Here is a 23719-nt window from a genome sequence, read left to right on the forward strand (position 1 = left end):
TTCAACATATTCATTAATGATCTGGTAGAAGGTTTACACAGTAAAATAGTGATATTTGCAGATGATACAAAACTATGTAAAGCAGTTAATACAAGAGAAGATAGTATTCTGCTACAGATGGATCTGGATAAGTTGGAAACTTGGGCTGAAAGGTGGCAGATGAGGTTTAACAATGATAAATGTAAGGTTATACACATGGGAAGAAGGAATCAACATCACCATTACACACTGAACGGGAAACCACTGGGTAAATCTGACAGGGAGAAGGACTTGGGGATCCTAGTTAATGATAAACTTACCTGGAGCAGCCAGTGCCAGGCAGCAGCTGCCAAGGCAAACAGGATCATGGGGTGCATTAAAAGAGGTCTGGATACACATGATGAGAGAATTATACTGCCTCTGTACAAATCCCTAGTTAGACCGCACATGGAGTACTGTGTCCAGTTTTGGGCACCGGTGCTCAGGAAGGATATAATGGAACTAGAGAGAGTACAAAGGAGGGTAACAAAATTAATAAAGGGGATGGGAGATCTACAATACCCAGATAGATTAGCGAAATTAGGATTATTTAGTCTAGAAAAAAGACGACTGAGGAGCGATCTAATAACCATGTATAAGTATATAAGGGGACAATACAAATATCTCGCTGAGGATCTGTTTATACCAAGGAAGGTGACGGGCAGAACCCCCTTCTGCCCGTTACATTCTTTGCGTCTGGAGGAGAGAAGGTTTTTCCACCAACATAGAAGAGGATTCTTTACTGTTAGGGCAGTGAGAATCTGGAATTGCTTGCCTGAGGAGTTGGTGATGGCGAACTCAGTCGAGGGGTTTAAGAGAGGCCTGGATGTCTTCCTGGAGCAGAACAATATTGTATCATACAATTATTAGGTTCTGTAGAAGGACGTAGATCTGGGGATTTATTATGATGGAATATAGGCTGAACTGGATGGACAAATGTCTTTTTTCGGCCTTACTAACTATGTTACTTGGTTCTTTACACCAGCACATCCAAGTTATTTCCAGCATCCACATCAAGTTTCACAACGGGCAATTCCTCTTCTGTCCCTGTCCTTTTCTCTCTGTCGCTAAGAACGCTACCGGGATGAACCGTACCTTTCGATCCCTCAGTGTCCTCTCTGCTCAGCCTTACTCCATTTGGGGACTCCCTCAGTTCTGAGGGTGTTAGCCCACGCAATAAGCTGCCACATGATGAGTGACCTGCCCGTACTGGTTAGCCTTTTCTAGCAACAGCAGTCCCACTAATTCTGCACCGCTAGCACTGTTGATGTTGATTCTCCTGATGTGGTCCAGACCAGGGATGCTATATGGCTGGGCCCTCTTCTTCTTTAACGTTGCATGTCATGGTGTTGCCCAGGCTGGCTAGCCCAAATGAGCTGCACGGGCACCCTGGTCCAAACTGAACACTATCAGGAAGTTCCTCCTGTCTTATACACTGTGCCCCTCCTATATTTAACCATATACTATCAGAAACTCGTACTATACTATGTACATTCCCACACTCTATGTGCCTCCATCTTGTGGCTGAACTAAGCACTGCACTTTCCCTATAATAAGACTATACTCTGTGCAGCAGCAGCAGCTAGGATACAATAAATAAATACACTCATAACATTTACAGTAGTAATAGAACCAGGACATAATTAAAGGGGTAGGGGTGCACATCAGTCCTTGTAACCCCTTACGTGTTCACCATAGGTGAACACATATTTACGTTGACATCAATATGGCTTAAACTCTGCCCACCAGAGGTCGAAACCATGCCCATGTACTGCCAGCCAATGAAATTGATGAATGGGTGGGGTTTATCTTAGGTGGGCATAGTTATGTCTGCCGAACTTTGGAATTATACGCCCAGTGAAAGCCATTAAGAGAATTTAGTGGCTGTCACTGGGGTGCCGACTCCCATCGGTCACAGCAGGGAGCCAGCTCTTTGTTCGGATCATTCGCGAATGACCCATCGCTAGAGGAGTCACATGGTCTGGGCTTAAATGGCTGACTGACAAAGCTTTCAGTCACATCCGCCATCAGGGCATTACTGCCCTGACTGGCGTATGGGGCCCAGTGGGCAGAGGGGGCCCGCATCTCATCTGCCCATCGGGGCCGGGCCCCAGTGCAGGCTTCTGACAGTACACTGAACCTGTGTCTGAGACGAAGGTTCAGTGTCCTCTGTTGCCTTGCGGGCCCATCCGGGGCCGCAAGGCAACAGTTAAAGCCGCCAGCCAATCAGAGGCTGGCAGCTGACGTCAGTGCGCACATCGCCGGTTTATGACTTCATCGTCATTCGCCGGCAAGTCCGCGCCGAAATGCCGGGATGGATGTCAGCGCTGGACAGCGGCCAGGTAAGGTGTTTTTTTTTTTATTTTCACTGAATGCGGCAAACAAGGGGCATGATAAAGAGAGGAGGCCAGGATGGGGGACACAGGGGCAGGAAAGAAAAGAACACAGGGGGGAAGGAATGAAATCAGTGGGGCATGAATGAAAAACACAGGGGGCAGGAATGAAAACACTGGGGGCAGGAATGGAAACACTGGGGGCAGGAATGGAAACACTGGGGGCAGGAATGAAAAACACAGGGGGCAGGAATGAAATCAGGGGGGCAGTAATGGAAACACGGGGCAGGAATGAAATCAGGGGGGCAGGAATGAAAACACTGGGGGCAGGAATGAAAACACTGGGGGCAGGAATGAAAACACTGGGGGCAGGAATGAAAACACTGGGGGCAGGAATGGAAACACTGGGGCAGGAATGCAAACACCACAGGGGGCAGGAATGGAAACACCACTGGGGGCAGGAATGGAAACACCACAGGGGGCAGGAATGGAAACACTGGGGGCAGGAATGAAAACACTGGGGCAGGAATGAAAACACTGGGGGCAGGAATGGAAACACCACAGGGGGCAGGAATGGAAACACTGGGGGAGGGAATGAACACACCACAGGGGGCAGGAATGAAAACACCACAGGGGGCAGGAATGGAAACACTGGGCAGGAATGGAAACACTGGGGGCAGGAATGGAAACACTGGGGCAGGAATGGAAACACTGGGGGCAGGAATGGAAACACCACAGGGGGCAGGAATGGAAACACTGGGGGCAGGAATGAAAACACTGGGGCAGGAATGAAAACACTGGGGGCAGGAATGAAAACACTGGGGGAGGGAATGAAAACACAGGGGGCAGGAATGAAAACACCACAGGGGGCAGGAATGGAAACACTGGGGGCAGGAATGCAAACACCACAGGGGGCAGGAATGGAAACACCACAGGGGGCAGGAATGAAAACACTGGGGGAGGGAATGAAAACACCACAGGGGGCAGGAATGAGAACACCACAGGGGGCAGGAATGTAAACACTGGGGGCAGGAATGGAAACACCACAGGGGAAAGGAATGGAAACAATGGGGGCAGGAATGGAAACACTGGGGGCAGGAATGGAAACACTGGGGGCAGGAATGGGAACACCACAGGGGGCAGGAATGGAAACACTGGGGGCAGGAATGGAAACACTGGGGGCAGGACTGGAAACACTGGGGCAGGAATGGAAACACTGGGGGCAGGAATGAAAACACTGGAGGCAGGAATGAAATCAAGGGGGCAGGAATGAAAACACTGGGGGCAGGAATGAAATCAAGGGGGCAGGAATAGAAACACCACAGGGGGCAGGAATGAAAACACTGGGGGCAGGAATGAAAACACTGGGGGCAGGAATGAAAACACCACAGGGGGCACGAATGGAAACACCACAGGGGGCAGGAATGAAAACACTGGGGGCAGGAATGGAAACACCACAGGGCAGCAGGAATGAAAACAACACAGGGGGACAGAATGTGTGACACGGGGCTGAATGTGAGACACAGGGGGCAGGTATGGAAACTACACAGGGGGGCAGGATGTGAGACACGGGCATAATTTGTGACAGGGGGCAGGCTGTGAAACACAGGCAGAATTTGTGAGGGGGCAGGATGTGAGACACAGGGGGCATAATTTGTGACACAGGGGGCAGAATGTCAGACGGGGCAGGATGTGAGACACAGGGGGCAGAATGTGAGACATGGAGCAGGATGTGAGACGGGGGCAGGATGTGAGACGAGGGTAGGATGTGAGACACAGGGGCAGAATGTGAGACACAGGGGCAGAATGTGAGACACGGGGCAGGATGTGAGACAGGGGGGCAGGATGTGAGACGGGGGCAGAATGTGAGACACGGGGCAGAATGTGAGACAGGGGGGCAGGATGTGAAACACGGGGGCAGGATGGAGACAGATGGGGCAGGATCATGGTGCAGGATCAAGGGGCAGGATGGATACAATGGAGAGAGATGGTGGCAGGATAATGGGACAGATGGGTCAGGATCATGGGACAGATGGGGCAGAATGGGGAGATCATATGGGGCAGAATGGATACTCATGAGGGCAGGATGGGAGAACATATGGCTGGAGCCAGAAATGAGATACACGGGGCCAGGATGCGGATATTATTACCATAGGGGCTAGTTAAGGGATATTATTACTGCAGTGATGCATTTATTTTATTTTTTGAGGATACTGTTTTGAATGGAGGGGCAGTCCTGTTACTGTGCAGAGCGACACTAGGTTGCGTTTTTTTCTTCATCTGATGTAGTATAGAAGTCGGGAAAAAAATTAAGCAATGTGTTCTGCAAGTGGAGCTCTAGATAACTACCGTATGTTATTTCCTGCAGAGATGAGCCCTGGCTGGAAGAAGTGATGGCGGTCTGTGCTGGATGAAGATGGAAAGTGAGGCTGAAGGACTTCACCAAGAGACATCACTGGTGAGTTAGTGTGTTACCTGTACACAGACACTGCATACTAAGTACAGATCTCCTGTGTATAATGGCACTTACGGTGATAGCATTGTGTTTTTTTATTTCATTAATGATCAGTATTGCAGTTTTCAGTCACTATGCGTTGGTAATATGTTGTCCGGCCAAGGTGTGGCGGTATTTGTCCCTTGTATGTGCTATTATTTGTCCCTGTGGTGGTAATATGTGGTCTGGTCATGGTATTTGTTTCTTGTATGTGGTATTATAGGTCACTATGTGGTAGTAATATGGTGTCTGACCATGGTGTGGCGGTATTTTTCCTTGTTTGTGATATTATTGGTCATTTAAAAATTGAAAAATAAATAAAAATATACCTAAATTGTATTGGATATTTTAACAAATGTTTAGTAACTTACAGTAGAGTAGAGTCCGGCCAGAAGAGTCTACTTTGTCTTGGTGGTGGATTAAAAAATCTTTTGGCCAAAACAAAAGCTGCTGGCCAAAACTGGCCATGTATGTGGTGATGAGAACTGTAAGGGTATGTGTCCACGTTCAGGATTGCATCAGGATTTGGTCAGGATTTTATGCAGGTAAAATCCTGACCAAATCTGCCCCTGAGGTCACTGGCAGGTCACCTGCGTTGTCCTTGCGTTGTTTCAGCATTGTAAGGACATGCTGCGTTCTTAAAAGATGCGCCGCATGTCCGTTTTCGCGGGTATGCCGCATGCGTCTTTTAATGCATAGTGGAGACGGGATTTCATGAAATCCCCTCCACTATGCTGTAACATCTGGACGCTGCGTGTTTGACGCTACGGCTCTTCGCAGCATCAAACACGTAACGTTTCCTGAACGTGGAAACATACCCTAAATGTGAGATTGGTGAGGATGTGGTGCAGATGTGGAGTTTTTGCAAGAGAGGGCAGTGGGACTGTGGATGGTACAAGGGGTGGAGCCTGGGCGGAGTCTCAAGGAGGGCCCAAAATTTTTTGCCAGTATGGGGCCCCGAAATTCCTAGTGGCAGCCCTGCTTTCAGTGTGTGTCTGGAGAGAGTGCACTCCAGGAAAGTGTGTGCTGAATCTGAACCGTGGACATTGCTGCCTGTGAGTGGGCTGATCCACTCTAGGAGAAGGACTGTGTTTCTTTTTGTTTCTTAGTTTTTAATCTTTTGCCCAGAGGGCTGTCTTTCCTTTCCCAAGCTTGGCTTATGAGGTCTTCAATAAACCAAGCATTTTCTTAGTCAGTGTTCCGGTTATCCCTCTGTGTCCAGGCGAGTGAGCCGCTCTACCACAGTGATCAGTGTATCTCAGAGCAGCAAACCAATAAGTAATGAGCATATCTCAGAGTAGCTGGACAATTCGTGATCAGTGTATGTCAGAAATATTAACCTGATCAGTGGATCTCTGAGAGGGTAGCCAATAAGTGATCGATCTATGGTGTTCTCGATGCCATTGTTCAATCTCCACGTAAGGACGACTTTCATTGTCTGGTCCAGTGGATGAACAATTGGGATTAGAAGGGACAGATTGTATCTTTTGGGGCAGACAGGATCGTGGATTGTATATGTGCCCTTCCTTTTACCCTTTCCCATCACTCTTGACTTGATGGCCACTTGTCTTTTTCCAATCCTATTAACCATGTAACCGCACACAGGTGATTATGTGCAGCCATGGTAATTGCCCCATCTACCAGTCATCTGTAAGTATTATGTCATGTACAAAGTAAACTAGACGAGCCTAAGGGTCCATTCAGCCATCACAGATTTGTCATCAGTCTTTCTATGCTCTGTATATCGCACGCCTGGTTTTGGTACAACCACTGATGATAAAAAAAATCACTGAGGTGTGAATGAGCCCTTAGGCTGTACGGGGTGCGGCGGCAGCATTACACTGTACACATGGCCCACAGTACCGCACCGCACCGCACCGCACCGCAGCGGCACGTACTCCTCTCCACAGGCAGCGTGAGCCCCTGCACGACCTGCACTGGAGGGGGCGGGGCCGGATGACACGTGACTAGGGCGGGCCTCCGGACTAGGAGGACTCTCCCGTACAATGTACACAGCCTGCCATAGTACACCGCCCCCCGGGCTGAGAGGACGGAGCTGCCTGTCACTCTGGGACCTGTGTATCCTGCGGTAAGCGGGGATGTGATGGGGACAGTGCACGGGACAGGAGGGGACACAGGAAACTTGTAGTAACGTGTGCAGCTCTCCAGGGCACAGTGGGAATGATGTGCGCTGTGGGCTCTGCTGTAATGCTGCACTTTATAGTGGTCAGGGGACAGCAGAGCCGACTGTGTCAGGGGACAGCAGAGCCGACAGTGTCAGGGGACAGCAGAGCCGACTGTGTCAGGGGCAACAGCAGAGCCGACTGTGTCAGAGGGGACAGCAGAGCCGACTGTGTCAGAGGGGACAGCAGAGCCGACAGTGTCAGGGGCAACAGCAGAGCCGACTGTGTCAGGGGCAACAGCAGAGGCGACTGTGTCAGGGGCAACAGCAGAGGCGACTGTGTCAGGGGCAACAGCAGAGCCGACTGTGTCAGGGGCAACAGCAGAGGCGACTGTGTCAGGGGCAACAGCAGAGCCGACTGTGTCAGGGGCAACAGCAGAGGCGACTGTGTCAGGGGCAACAGCAGAGGCGACTGTGTCAGGGGCAACAGCAGAGGCGACTGTGTCAGGGGCAACAGCAGAGGCGACTGTGTCAGGGGCAACAGCAGAGGCGACTGTGTCAGGGGCAACAGCAGAGCCGACTGTGTCAGGGGCAACAGCAGAGCCGACTGTGTCAGGGGCAACAGCAGAGCCGACTGTGTCAGGGGCAACAGCAGAGCCGACTGTGTCAGGGGACAGCAGAGCCGACTGTGTCAGGGGCAACAGCAGAGCCGACTGTGTCAGGGGCAACAGCAGAGGCGACTGTGTCAGGGGCAACAGCAGAGGCGACTGTGTCAGGGGCAACAGCAGAGCCGACTGTGTCAGGGGCAACAGCAGAGGCGACTGTGTCAGGGGCAACAGCAGAGCCGACTGTGTCAGGGGACAGCAGAACCGACAGTGTCAGGGGACAGCAGAACCGACAGTGTCAGGGGACAACAGCAGAGCCGACTGTGTCAGGGGCAACAGCAGAGCCGACTGTGTCAGGGGACAGCAGAGCCGACTGTGTCAGGGGCAACAGCAGAGCCGACTGTGTCAGGGGACAGCAGAGCCGACTGTGTCAGGGGCAACAGCAGAGCCGACTGTGTCAGTGGCAACAGCAGAGGCGACAGTGTCAGGGGACAACAGCAGAGGCGACAGTGTCAGGGGACAACAGCAGAGGCGACAGTGTCAGGGGACAACAGCAGAGGCGACAGTGTCAGGGGACAACAGCAGAGGCGACTGTGTCAGGGGACAACAGCAGAGGCGACTGTGTCAGGGGACAACAGCAGAGGCGACTGTGTCAGGGGACAACAGCAGAGGCGACTGTGTCAGGGGACAACAGCAGAGGCGACTGTGTCAGGGGACAACAGCAGAGGCGACTGTGTCAGGGGACAACAGCAGAGGCGACTGTGTCAGGGGACAACAGCAGAGGCGACTGTGTCAGGGGACAACAGCAGAGGCGACTGTGTCAGGGGACAACAGCAGAGGCGACTGTGTCATAGCACATCGTATTGCATAGGACTTAGAATGCTATTATTTTATGATCTGCTGAAGACACAAAAATAGAAAATCTCTTGATTGTCAGCTTGCAGCGAGCTTCCTTCGAATGGGCTTTTTTAATTCCTTGTATAAAGAACTCGTCACTGTTTCTGCAGATAAATCACAGCAAAACCCATTTTCTGCTTTGATTTTGCTGAGGAATTGTGGCAATAATCCCACCGTATTGTTACACGCCTTATTATGTCATTGAGAACTGCATCAAAACGGCATCATCCTATAAAAATATACCAAAATCACAGGTTTAGGATGTGGAATGATCAGCCAGAAATTAAGAAAAAACACTTTTTTTTTTATATTTATGTTTTTCTGTCTGGGGCTGTTTTGTCATCAGTTGTCTATGTAGTTGAATTTGGAGCATGTTTTTTCTCAAGCAGAAAAGCCTCCAGAATTGACAGTTTGCCTCTTTTTCTGTGCGGCTCCAGATGTGTTTACTCATTGACATTATTAAGACGCTTATTTGTAGCCTTTTTTAATGGATATTTTGGAGGCAATTCTGTTCCAAATTTCTTGTCGAAAACTTTGTGTAAACATGCCCTACTACTAGATTTCACTGCGGATTTTTGCAGAGTTTGGATGAGATTAGTAACCTGCCATCCACTTCTCAACTATTTCTGCCCAAATCTCAGGTGAAATCTGCAGCCGTGTTAACTTGTGTGGACGTGCTCCAAGGCTATGTTCACATGTTGCTCTTTTATGTTTTATTTTTTTTTCTGCATGAAAAACTCAAGCTTCCAACAGAAAACCGCAGCTGAAATTATGCATGTTTTTGGTGCTGTTTTTGATTAAATATTTTTGGTGCCATCCACACGTTGTGTGCATTCCCATTTTACTGTTAAGTACTGTTTTTTTTTTTTTTTTTTCTTTTGATGCTTGAAAATTCATCGAAACCTCTGTGTGAACAATCCATAGGCTATGTGCACACGATGCGGATTTGCTGCGAATCCGCAGCGGATTTTTCCGCGCAGAAACGCTACAGATCCGCACTGTGATTTACAGTGCAATGTAAATCAATGGGTAAAAAAAAAAAGCTGTGCGGAATTGCTGCGGATTTAAAAGAAGTGCATGTCTGCAGCGTTTCTGCACCCCTCCATGACAGAAATCCGCACAAAATCCGCATCAATTCCGTGGCAAATCTGCATAAAAACTGCGGCAAATCTGCAGCTGGGGATTCTGCCAGGAAATGCGGATTTTGTGCAGAAAATTCTGCACCACATTTCCTCTGTGTACACATAGCCTTTAGGGTACACCCCTACCGCCCAACCACTGCAGACTTTTCCTTGGGATTGCTGGCCATTTCACCCTTTACATTGCTTCGGTCATTATCCACTGTGGCTTTTTTTCCCTAGTGTGTGTGAATGAGATTTCATGAAATCCTTCACAATGCTGCTACTGTAATACATGACAGACTGTCTGGAAAATCCACTGCTTATACATTGCCATAGGGAACATGCCATGGATTTGCAGATGGAATTTCCGCAGCGTACTTCAATAGCAGCAAAGTGGATGACATTTTGTTCCAATTTTGCAGAATTGATATTATTTAATTTGAAGTATACTATTTGGGTTACGTAATTTGGTTTGTCCTTTGGAATCGGTGGAGGTCCCAGTGGTCAGACCCCACTGATCAGAACGTTAGCTCCAATCCTATGGTTACCTCCTTTAAAGGGAACCTGTCACCTGAATTTGGCAGGACCGGTTTTCGGTGATATGGGTGGAGTTTTCGGGTGTTTGATTCACCCTTTCCTTACCCGCTGGCTGCATGCTGGGCGCATTATTGGATTGAAGTTCATTCTCTGTCCTCTGTAGTACACGCCTGCGCAAGGCAAGATTGCCTAGCGCAGGCGTGTACTACGGAGGACATAGAATGAACTTCAATCCAATTCAGGTGACAGGTTCCCTTTAATGCTGGCACTGGAAAATTATTCTGATTGTAGAAAAATAAGTGTCTGGTATAAAAGTGACTGGTACTGAGCTGTCGTCTCATGGTCACAACCTGCTTGTTGCACTCAGGGCGCCAACTCCCTGGTAGTTATGGGAGACAGTCACAGTGTATTTAGAGGAAATGTTGCGCTTTTTGCTGCTTACTAATTGATGTAGCTGCAAGAAGTTTCTGCCAGATTATTCATCAGTTTATAGGATCATGTGACACAATCCACAATCGTTGTATACTGTGTGGCTTATTTATTTTTTGGGGAATTTGTGTATTTTTACAGCTTAAATATTTTTCTTCAAAACACAACATCAGGGCCGACTCTAGGTTTTTGTGGTCCCCTATGACACACACCATGATTCATGATGCACAGATACGGCAGAGAAATACAGATATAGGTAATGCCAAAGACTTCACTTCTTACATTGCATGAGTGATATCTATTGTAAATTCTACACTACCATACATATAGTGGAATGTATCCCAGAACAGCACACAGACCTCCATATACAGTAGTATAGGCCGGTTTCACACCTCCTGGTATTTCCAGTACCAGAGATGACAGTGTCCTTGTGTGTAATACTTGCTGCACACGTGTGCCGCCCGTGTGTCGCATCAGTACCATACGGACAGGTGCCAGGGAAGAAGTGCTACAGTAAGCGCTGTTCCCGGTCGCCGGGTGCTGAAGATGGCTCTAATCATTCTCCCCTGCTCTGCTGGCCATCAGCACAAGCAGAGGACAATGATGAGAGTTGTATTCAAGTGATATCAATGACAGCAGGCCTGCGGCAACTAATGGGACTATTACTCCCATCAGCCTACACCTGCTGCCGCTAATAACGGTTACAGCAGGAGTGGCTGATGGTAGTATTCCTAACCCACCGCCTGTGCTGTAAATAAATGGAATACCGGGTCCGGTATTTAAAGGGATGTGTCACGGCGGCGGTGACCCGGTCCGTGGTCCTGGACGTCCATGTTAAAGGGATGGTCTTTAAAGCGGTTAGTTGAATAATAAAAGTTTGTGACGCCACCTGTGGTATGTGGTCAGGGATGACCGACTCTGCTTAAAGGGGTGCATTGGGTTGATGTTATGGCAGCAGGGATGGCATGGCTTCCCACAGGTGAAGCTGGGTCCCCAGGGCTCCCGGTGTAATAGATGAAGATGGTGATAGGTGGTGTAGTAAGAAACGGAGGACACAGGGTTGCAGACTCTTTACTTGGTTCAAGGCAGCCACAGTCCAGGGTACCGGATCACAGGTGCTGGTGGTGGTCCGGCCGGCTTGGAAGTGAATTAGGAATCCCTCTAACCAGGTGGGGTTGGAAACCTTCCTTCTAGCACTGTGGTGTTGTAGTCCCTTGCTGCCTTAAGCCTCACACAAGGTCCTCACGTTTTCTCTCTATCCCCCTTTAGGTAGGACACTACCCGTACGACAGGTAACTCAAGCTTTTTTAAAGGATCTCTATCACGACCCGGGCTCTATTTGCTACTGTGTCCTCGGGGGTTAATGGTGGACAAGTGACTTGCAATCAGCTGTCCACCAGTTTCTGCCATGGGGCTTGAAGTTACCCCCATAACCTCTGTCTTCTGGCTACCGGTATCTGCGCTCAGCATGGAGGAAGCCCAGTCGCAGCTCTTCACTCTCCTGTGCTTCTTCTCCCTCTCAGTCTCCTACACACTGTTCTGCTTTCTTTTCGCTTTCTAGGAATCACTCGTCTCCACAGCCCCAGCTTTCCTTCCTCACTCTCCTCTCACCAACTGTTTAACGCCAATTGCCTAGCAACTGACTCCTTCTCCCGACCATAGAGAGCAGCTCCCCTGATGTCGGGTGTAGAGCTCCCCCTTTTGGCCTGGAGTAAGAAAGTGTTGTATGTGCTGAATACCTGTCAAAGGGATCCTTCCACGCTTCCAAGCGTGACATCACTCTCCCCGTGAGGAAAGCATTGCCACTGTAACAACCGGTTACCTGGGATGTTGAAAAAACCCGGCCTGGGTTCCCCTCTATTGTCTATAACCAGCCAATCAAAACTCACAGCTGGGGGCTGCAACTCTCAGCTGTCCGCTTTATCAAGAACCAGCTTTTTTTTCCTATAACTTAAACCATACCTAGCCGGCGGCTCCTTAGCAGAAGCATCCGTTACATAAACATGCTATTACTTTTAACCGCTTCATTGTTTCCGTGCCACTATTAGGACAACCCCTTTTTAAGCTAAATGTTTGGTCCCAATAAAATAATAAAGCCTATACTCCATTCCAGGGGTGTGAACATTCGCAGTCCCGGGGCTGCAATGCGGTGGAATGACACGTGATGTTCTCGCACAATCAGCGCTGGCGTCACTGTCTCCTCCTTCGTACGAACTGAACTTGAAGAGGAAGTCTAGGCTGCAGCGGATCCCGGACTTCCTCTTCATGTTCAGTTCGTAGAAAGGTGGAGACAGTGACGCCAGCGCTGATTGGTAGCTGGCGTCAGGTGTCACAGCACCACATCACTACCCCGGGTTCGCGAGTGCCGACACCACTGGAGCAGAGCCAGCACGGGAGATGAGTATATGCTTTATTATATTAATGGGGCTGAATATTTAGTTTGAAAAGGGATTTCCCTACTAGTGGACAACCCCTTTAAGCATTAAATAGACATAAGTCCAGCTCACCGTAATAGACATACTTAGGTGTTCAGAGCACAGCAATCACAAAATGGAAGAAAATCCAGCTCAACGAACTTGTGAACAAACTTCTTTCTTTATTCACCGAAAGAGCTCAGCAGAGGGTAAAACAGCATCAGCGTTGTATGTTACATGATATGCAAAATCGACGCGTTTCAGGTGGCAACATACCCTTAGTCATGATGTCACATCATAATTATGGGTGCGTAGCCACCTGAAACGCGTCCATGTCGCATGTCATGTAACTTACAACGCTGATGCTGTTTTCTCCTCTGCTGAGCACTTTCAGTGAATATAGAAGGAAATTTGTTCACAACTTTTTGGAACTGGGTTTTCTTCTGTTTTGTGATTAAATAGACATCAATGGACATACACTTTCCATAAAATGAATGTACCACATGCTGAACATTTGGGAAAACAGACATAAAAAGATCTGTGACTAGCCCTTTTTGTTTACATTAGCACCATATTTCAATCTGAAATATTGCACAAAAAATGCATACTAGTGATGAGCGAATATACCGTACTCGTTACTCGAGATTTCTCGAGCATGCTCGGGTGTCCTCTGAATATTTTTTAGTGCTCGGAGATTGTTTTTCTTGCCGCAGCTGAATGATTTACATCTGATACAACTGCATACGAATATGCCTGTCTGAAAGACTTGGCTAAAGTAGCACTTAAAAGGGTTGTCCACTACTTTGATACTGATGACCTATCCTTTGTATAGGTTATGAATGTCAGGTCAATGGGGGTCTGACACTTCAGTTGAATAGGATCTAAACTGCAGTTCTCAGAAACAATCACTTAGGCTACGTTCACATTTGCGTTGTGCGCCGCTGCGTCGGCGACACAACGCAAATAAAAACGCACGCAAAAACGCTGCGTTTTGCGACGCATGCGTCATTTTTTGCTGAAATTTGGACGCAAGAAAAATGCAACTTGTTGCGTTTTCTTGGTCCGACGCTTGCGGCAAAAAAGACGCATGCGTCGCACAACGCAACAAACAAAAACGCATGCGTCCCCCATGTTAAATATAGGGGCGCATGACGCAAACCCGACGCAAACTAGCATAACGTTAGTGTGAACGTAGCCTAAACGGTGTACAGAGCAGATCAGTGCTGCTACACTGTTCACATCATTAGGAATGTACTGATCCTTCTGTCAAACATCTTCTGGGCACTGTCAAGCTGCCCCCATAAACTTTAGATCATTGGCTGTTTCAGGTGGTTGAGTCCTCACTTTTTTCGTGATGAGTGAACATGCTTGGATGAGGTATTATCTACGCATGCTCGTGACTTCGGTGTGCTGCAATAGTATGTTCGAGTCTCCGCGGCTGCACGTCTCATGGCTCTTAAGCATGGAATCCCTGCATGTGTTGGGACTTGGACATATTATTCCAGCACGCTGAAGCCCCTTGGTTAGCACTTGAGCATGCTCAGATAACACCATATCTGAGCACCTTTGCTCATCACTAGTGCTGACATGTTGGATGAAGTGGTCATGTTATTTCTCTTACATCAACCTCAGATCACATGTGGATTAGGTAATATTGCTTTGTTGAATTTTGGCCAATATGTTTACAAATATCTACTATATAAAGCTGAATGTGTGTGTGTGTGTATGTCCGGGATTGGCATCTGCACCGTCGCAGCTACAGCCACAAAATTTTGCACAGTCACACGTCTGGACCCCGAGAGCGTCATAGGCTATATTGTGAGGCAAAATTTTAACCCCGCGCGTTCCAATTCACCAAACAATTTTGCCCCTATCTACATAATGGGTAAAAAAGTGAAAGGAAAAGTGTTGGAGGCGTCGCAGCTACAGAAACAAAATTTTGCACAGTCACACGTCTGGACCCTGAGAGCGTCATAGGCTATGTTGTGAGGTGAAATTTTAACCCCGCACTTTCCAATTCACCAAACTATTTTTCCCCTATCTACATAATGGGGAAAAGTGAAAGGAAAAGTGTTGGAGGTAAATTGACAGCTGCCAGATGTGAACAAGGGGGACTTAAAGAATGAGAGCGATGGCGCAAAAGAGTATATACCGATCAGTTGCTAAGGTGGGGCCCCGACATGAGATACTCGCCACACATGGGGATATGAACACACAAAATGCGCCACACACTACCACGTGCTTGAACACATATACCACCCTCAGCACACATTTCACCACACATACACCAACCTCGCCACATAAAAGTCGAAACACAAAAGTCGCCGCTCAAAACTCGCCACGCGCAAAACTCGCCACATGCAAAAACTAGGCTCACGCAAAACTTGCCACAAGTGCAAAACTCACCTCATGGAAAACTCACCACACGCAAAACTTGCACACACGGATAAATTGCCACATGCACAAAATTTGCAACACGTGCAAAAGTTGCCTCACACAAAACTTGCACATACTCAAAAGGCCCCAGACATAAAACTCACCACGCGCAAAACTCGCCATGCACAAAACTTGCTGCACACAACTTGCTACACTAACCTGTTACATGCAACTCGACACACAAAAAGTTGCTACACGCATGTTGCCACACACAACTCAACACACACAACTTGACAAACGAAACTCACCCTAAAACACACACAAGTCTGGTATTAGCCTTCAAAAATAAAAATCTGATTAATAAGCAGACAAACTACAAGAGCAACAAATGTACCATATAGGAAATACAGCAGCTGTCAGTCACATAACCTGTCTATTATGTGTATGTGTGAGCTAATATATACTGCCAGGGGGAGGGCTTCCTGTTGGCTGGGGATTTATCAGGCTGCCAATTTATCTTACAAATACTGAGGTAAAAATACTGAGCAAATAACGTGTTAACGAGGTCTAATACAGGAGATCACACAGGTATATACTATATACAGGGGAGATGACACACAGATATATACTATATACAGGAGAGATAACACACAGGTATATACTATATAGAGGAGGAGATGACATACAGGTACATACTATATACAGGAGGAGATGACATACAGGTATATACTAAATACAGGAGGAGATGACACACAGGTATATACTATATACAGAAGCAGATTACCTACAGGTATATACTATATACAGGAGGAGATGACATACAGGTATATGCTATATATAGAAGATGACATACAGGTATATACTATATACAGGAGGAGATGACACACAGATATATACTATATACAGGAGGAGATGACATACAGGTATATACTATATATAGGAGGAGATGACATACAGGTATATACTATATATAGGAGGAGATGACATACAGGTGTTAAGTCCTTCTCAGTCCCTGGCTTACTAGAGGTAGGGATCCTGAGTAAATGACACGCAAACAAGGTATTGTGTGATCATATACAGGGGAAGCCCAGGAGCACATCTCCCTCTCTGGGCTTTGCCCTTCCTTTATATAGAAAAGAATTATTCTTTTACAGACATGCGCACAAGCGCTCATATTTCACTATCTCTTACATAAACAATCTATACCAGTCTTTATCAGTAGAAAGTTACATCATCTGGAAGGTGAATGAAAGGCTGCTATTGAAAGAAGGAATGCACACATGATTACTTCCATAAAAGGAAATGTCAAGTCAGCAGAAATGTATCTTGTTGTAAGCGAGATTTCTCAGGAAGAAGACAAGATGGATTCCTTTAGTTCAGTCTGATCTCCACAATTCCCCCCTTTGACATTTTCTTTTATTTATTTTATTACCACAGGGCCAAAGACAAAGCCTTTATTTGGTATTACACATGTACATGCTTGTATTCAATAAGAGAATCAAATCTAGTATTAATTCTTCCGTTTAACTCTCGCAACCTTTTCTTTGTTTTGCAATAAGTACAGATATTGCAAAGGGATAGCAAAATAAGCGCAATAATCAGTATTAGCAAAGGATAACATAAGAGAAGAAGGAAAAAAAACTTTATACTCTTGCATCTATTACACAAAGTTTATCTGTGCATACTGAGATACTCTTGAGCACAATCTGGAATAGTACGTATATGACTACAATAATCATAACTATATGTATTATGCTCTGCATAATCCCAGCAACCCACCCACCGATTCCTCTGAACCAGTTGGCTGGGTTAAGAAAAGAAAAGGTATCTGACCACCAGCTATCCTTATTCTGGTCATTGTCTTTGTCATACTGATCTCTGAGTCGTTGTACGTCCTTTAATTTAAATGTCATACTCATAGTACTATTCGGGTCTATATAATGACAGCAGGTGGGTCCGATGATTTGACACATACCCCCTTGTGAGGCAGTTAGGTAATCCAATACCAGGGTATGTTGGTTAGTGACTATTATAAGCTGATTCTGTACAGCTATACTAGTGTTTAGTATATCCAATATATCCCAGATCTGATCATCTAGATAATCCGTGGCTCTAACTAATTTATCCCACATCTGTGTTAACATAGGATAAATAAAAAATGGTACTAGCAATTTTGTTAGGAATTCCCATTTGTACTATATGTGGCCTCCCCGAGGGACGTGGTGAGTTATCTGCAGCTCTTTTATACAGTGTGTGCTTGGGCACGGCTTGCATATTCACTTGTTTATTTGAAATTATGAATGTAGCCGGGGTTAGGCGTCCTAATGTACAAGTACCCTTTATACCTACGGGAAGCCATTTATATGCTCCTTCTCCGCATATCCAAAATGTACCTTCAGGCAGATCCCATAGAGCTGAGTGCTGCAATACCAATCTGTGAGCCAAGTCCACAAATCTAGATACATTCTGAAGCATACACCAAGAGGGTTTTTGTCCCAAGGGGCTACAGTACCCGGCTGCGGGATTCCCACATACAGGCATTCCTTTGATATACTCATTGGATTCATTACAAACCAGGTTCCCCAGCTTACTTGTACAACTGTTTGCATCACCTTGGGGGAACAATTTAGAATGTTTCCATTTTCTATTATGTATGTATCTTTCCAATACTACAGGTTTGAAAGCATCAGAGGGGGGGACGGTTGTACTGAAACTAAGCTGTAGATTTTCTGTGGGGACCTGTCCTAAATTAGTTAATCCAGTCTTATTTCTAGGTACCCATTTTCCTCCCCTAAATGCTAAATATTGTAGATGTGTGTTACTCCTTGAGAGATTACCCTGCCACCAAGGAAATTCTACCCATCCCACAATTGGTATGGCGATTGTAGTATTCCACAGCCTAGCATTACCAATTTGGTTGTTGGCCAGGTTGTCTGAACAATTAGGCCAAGCGAATATTTGTTCTGCTAATACGGGAACTGCTAGAAAAGGTATACTTGTGGCTGATACCGGCGAATGGGTACAGATCCAACAATCTGTCAGGGTTTGTGTATTGTTTAACAAGTCATGCACTAATTTTCTATGATGTTGTACGAATCTATTGTTCAAAGGGGCTAGAGAATTCAGTCTATCCCACGCCTCCGTTGAGGTTATCATTATTAACATCAATATCATGAGTTTATACTGCTTTTCTTGCAATGGCTTGCATGTATCCATGATGCCTTTCCTTCAAGCTTGACTGATGTAGGTGTTGTCAACAGGACTTGGAAGGGTCCGTCAAACCTTGGTTCTAGAGCCTTTCTGGTGTGTCTTTTTACATAGACTTGATCACCTGGTTCCAACTTGTGACTTCCTTCTGTGTTGTCAGGATCTGGAAGGGAAGCAAAAACTTGTGCATGCACCTTAGTTAATTGTTTCTGAAGATTTTGCACATAAGAAGTCAATGACTCAATATTTAACACAAGTTGCTGTGGAAAATAACATCCTAAATTGGCAGTCCTGCCAAACAAAATTTCATATGGAGACAGTTTAGTCTTACCCCTTGGGGTATTGCGTATTGAGTAAAGGGCCAGTGGAAGGCATTCTGTCCAAGGCTTTCCTGTTTCAGCCATGGCTTTCTGTATTTTTAATTTTAAAGTTCCATTCATGCGTTCCACCTTACCAGAACTTTGAGGATGGTACGGAGTGTGTAACTGACTTTCAACACCCAACATTTTCAGTACATTTTGAAATATTTCTCCAGTGAAATGAGTACCCCTATCTGACTCGATCACTTCAGGGAGACCGTAACGGGGTATCAGTTCGGCAACTAGCTTTACAGCAGTGTTTTTAGCTGAAGCCTTCCGAACTGGATAGGCCTCTGGCCACCCCGAGAACATGTCCACACATACCAACACATACTCATACCCATTACTTTTTGGCAGCTGGATAAAGTCTATTTGTAATCGCTGAAACGGGTAGAGAGGTCGGACGTGGTGCTTCATAGGGGTCTGTGTTGTCTGTCCGGGATTATGTGCCAGGCATATAGCGCATGCAGCACAATAGTCTCTTGCATAGTTGCCAAAACTTGGAGCCAACCAGACTTGCTTTGCCAGTAGTGTCATTGCATTTGCAGACACATGAGTAGGGTGGTGCAGTCCACCAACTACAATCGGATACCAGGCTCTAGGTAGACATATTAGTCCATCTTTCTTCCAAATTCCCGCTTGTTCTTCTGCCCCTTCCTTTTTCCACCTGTCCCTCTCCTCTTCTCCTGCATCTTCCTGTGCTTGTCTCAGTCTATCTTCAGTATTTTCTGTGGGGTTTACAGTATGAACCTGTTGTAAGGGTTTGACAGCTGCTGCTTTGGCTGCTTTATCAGCCCTATCATTTCCCCTAGATTCCCTAGTGTCGAGTCTCACATGTGCAGCTACCTTGATTACTGCTACTTCTTTTGTTTCTTGTGCAGCCTCTAAGATCTGTTTGATCAGAGAAGCATGTTTTACAGGTTGTCCTGACGCTGTCATGTAACCTCTAGCTCTCCAGATTACTCCAAAATCAAACACAATACCGTGTGCATACCTAGAATCAGTGTATATATTAGCTGTCTGGTTCTCAGCTATTTTAAGAGCTTCAATCAATGCTGTTAGTTCTGCTTCTTGTGCAGACTGTTTCGGTGGAAGCGGTTCTGCTTTGAGAGTTTCAGATTCTGACACAACTGCATACCCTGTATGGAAGTTACCTGTGTCATCTGCAAACCTACTACCATCTATAAACAGCTCTAAATCTGGATTTTGAAGTGGTGTTTCGGATACATTGGGTAAGCCTACCGTTTCTTGTAAAATGAGCTCTGTACAATCATGTGTGTCTGTAGGGAAAAAATTTGCGTGTGGATCAGTGTCCTTATTCCCCCCTTCAGACTCGAGAGGTAGCAGTGTAGCTATATTGAGAGTCTGAAGCCTAGCAAATGTGATAGTAGAGGGGAGCAACAAAGAACACTGCAGCCGCAAATGTCTGGCCATGGAGATGTGTTTTGGTTGGACCTGGTTTAATATCCCATAAACATCATGTGTAGTTTGAACTGTGAGTGGATACTCTAGAACAATTTCTGATGCTTTGTCCAACAATAGTGAGACAGCAACAACTACACGTACACAGGTTGGCGCTGCTCTAGCTACGGGATCTAACCTTGCTGAAAGATATGCAATTGGTCTTTGTTTCCCTGCATGCTTCTGGGTAAGAACTCCTGTAGCATGGGAATCAACTTCTGCAGCCATAAGCTGAAACGGTTTGGTGTAGTCTGGTAGCCCTAACGCTGGAGCTGAAACAAGGGCATCTTTTAATTGTTGGAACGAAATCTGACCTTCTTTTGTCAACAAATAAGGTTCACTTTTTACACAGTCATACAGTGGTTGCATTAGTTGACTGGCATGTATAATCCATTGTCTACAATGAGACACTATTCCTAAAAATGCTCGTAGCTGTTTATGATTTCTAGGCTCATTCATCTGTCTTATTGCTTCAGTTCTTTGTGGTGTAAGATGCTTTTTACCTTGAGAAATGCAATGACCTAGAAAGACCACTTTGGTCTGACAAACTTGTAGCTTTTGTCTATTCACTTTACACCCTTCTTTTTCTAAAAAAACATAGTAAACTCACAGTGGACCTTTCTGCAGTTTCTAGATCTGGGCAGCAAAGTAGTAGGTCATCCACATACTGCAAAATTACTACCTGTGGTTCGGGTTCAAACCTCTGAAGGACTGTTTGTAGGGCATTTGAATAAAGAGTAGGGGAGTGTATCATTCCCTGTGGAAGGCGTGTCCACGCCAACTGTTTGCCCTTAAATGTAAATGCAAACAAATGCCAACTATCTTGGTGTAAAGGAACCGAGAAAAATGCATTTGAAAGATCTATTACAGTAAATACTTGAGAACTGGCTGGTATCTGTGATAGTAACGTATGAGGATTGGGTACAACTGGGGTGATTGGATCTAGAACTTTGTTTATTTCTCTTAAATCATGTACCATACGATATTTGGGCATAGAACTCTTATCAAGAGTTCTCTTTTTGACTGGATACAGAGGAGTGTTAGCAGGTGATTGTATCTCTACCAAAACTCCTTTCTCTTTATATCCCTCTATCTGTTTTCTAATCGCTAGTTCCTGCTGGGCACTCACAGGGTATTGTCTGAGCTGTGGGAGAACAGTTCCTGGTTGCACAGATAGTTTTACAGGAGAGATATGCAATAGTCCCACATCGGTGTCACCCTGTGCCCACAGTGTTTCTGGGACCATTGAGAGGTCTAGATCTGTGGTGTACTCTTTTTCTTCAGCATAATCCTCAAAAGCCTGAATTCTAACATATTGTTCTAATGTTTCTGCATCATCAGGGATAGTCAGTATAACTGTGCCATCTTCCCTAAAATTGATGTTAGCTTCTAATTTCTTTAGGACATCAGTTCCTAAGAAACATGTTGGGGCACCTCTGGCATACAAAAATCTGGATGCAAAACATTTAGGTCCTAATGAGACCTCTAGGGGCACAGTATATGGCAGTGTTCGAATTACCCCATCATAACCCTCAGCAAAAGTTGTTTGTTCTGAAATATCTTCCGGATTCGGAAGAAAATCTTGATTCAAAATTGAGGAAGTTGCACCTGTATCTATCAAAAATGGAATCTCTCTCCCCCCCACATTCACCTGTATCATAGGTCTTCTAGCTGGTAGGGAAGTTTGTAACACATCGAGTCAATCTGAATCTGGTATGGGACCATCTATGCTGGTAGATTTCTGCTGGTTGTCTGTTTGGGGAGGGTTATTTCTGGGAACAAATTTGCCTGACTTTATATCTGCCAACTTCTTCCTGCACTCTCTTTGGAAATGACCTGGCTTTTTACAGTAGTGGCAAGGAAAGTTGTGTCTCACTCTTCCTCCTGTATTAGCTTGTGCTATTCTAACAGGCTTACGATTCTCTCTCATATCCATGACTATTCCTAAACATCGTTGTTTCACAATATTTGGTTGTTCAATTGTTCTCCAATCTGGAGTAGAGGATTTAAATTTTTCTCTGATTTTCGGATCTAGCCCCTCTATTAATTGTTTTGTAAAAAGTCTCCTTACTGAAGCATCAGTCAAATCCAATCCTTCATCCCTAAAGCTATTTTCTAATTCTTGACTATATTCTTCAATACTTTGCCCAAATTTCTGCATAATCACACCCGTAGATCCCCTTTCCCTCTGTTTTTCTCTCATGAAAATTATTAATGCCTCTGTGAACTGGGTACCTGATGCTTCTGTCTGTAAGGCACCCCCTTCTGCCACTGGTCTATTGGGCTGTAGGTGTGTCAATAATTCCTGAAAAAGTCCGGGGGACATTTTCATTCTACATAATTCTTCCCCGTCCGCCCAGACCCCAGCATGAGTCTGCATGATTTGTTGTATGTATTGTGCAAATCGGATGGGATATTGAGTGGGATCAGGCGCATTATGCAGGAGGGACATACCTTCAGCAGGGGACCAAGGAAAATACTGTCGGGTCTGGTGATATCTAGTTCCCATTACCCCGTCAGCACCAGGTTCCCTAAAGGGTCTTGGTACTACCCTAACAGGGGCAAGTACAGCGCCATGTCTAGGTGTACCACAGACTAGGCAATCATTTCTCCAAACTGGATTTTGTTGTCCACAGTGTGAACATACCCATCCTCCTACCCCACCAAGATTGGGATACAAGGCTGGAAATTGTTTTCCTCCTTCTGCTCCTCCAGATGGTACAAATGATTGGGCTTTTGGATCTAGGTAAGGTGGTGGGATTATGTCACAACTTTTTCCCTTCCCCATAATCCATTTGGAAGTGTCTGGATCATACTTCCAATTCTCCTCTTTAGCTGTTTTTGAGACCTCTATCATACAGTGTATGATTTCTTCCCACCCATTGTCTTTGATAATTCCACCTCGTTCTTTACTCAGTTTTTCCCATTCTGTACTGAACATAAGTGCTTCTGAAATTCCCAATTTTTCTCTTACCCTTCTAATCTGACTTCTGACTGTCTTCCCACATCTTTCCTGTATGATATCTGCTGCTTCCACTTGTCCTAAGACGGTTTTTGTCTGTTTATTTCCCATTTTTCTTTTTTATTTTTTTTCAATATTAGCTATTTCTACCCCAGGTGACGTTTGGACAATCACTTATCCTAGGTGATGTCTCGTTGCCTTCTCTCCTAGGGAGCTAAAATATTGAAGGGCTGATCTGCTCCATTCTTTCTAATGTGCAGAATGTACTTACCGTATATACTCGAGTATAAGCCGACCCGAGTATAAGCCGACCCCCCTAATTTTGCCACAAAAAACTGGGAAAACTTATTGACTCGAGTATAAGCCTAGGGTGGAAATTCAGCA

General features: G+C 45.9%; 1 protein-coding gene across 4 annotated transcripts in view; it reads left to right on the top strand.

Moving 5' to 3' along the window:
* The first annotated feature begins 6793 nt into the window (after positions 1-6793).
* P4HA2 (prolyl 4-hydroxylase subunit alpha 2) overlaps positions 6794-23719 on the top strand; it is a 147430-nt gene continuing 130504 nt past the window's right edge. For 3 of the 4 annotated variants that reach the window (XM_069763943.1, XM_069763942.1, XM_069763944.1), the window contains exon 1: positions 6824-6934. The gene's annotated coding sequence lies outside the window, so the exon portion shown is untranslated. Of the gene's footprint in view, positions 6935-23719 lie in introns of all 4 variants that reach the window. The other variant, XM_069763941.1, reaches the window with a different exon arrangement.

This window comes from Ranitomeya imitator, chromosome 4 (assembly GCF_032444005.1).
Source record: "Ranitomeya imitator isolate aRanImi1 chromosome 4, aRanImi1.pri, whole genome shotgun sequence".
NCBI lineage: Eukaryota > Metazoa > Chordata > Amphibia > Anura > Dendrobatidae > Ranitomeya > Ranitomeya imitator.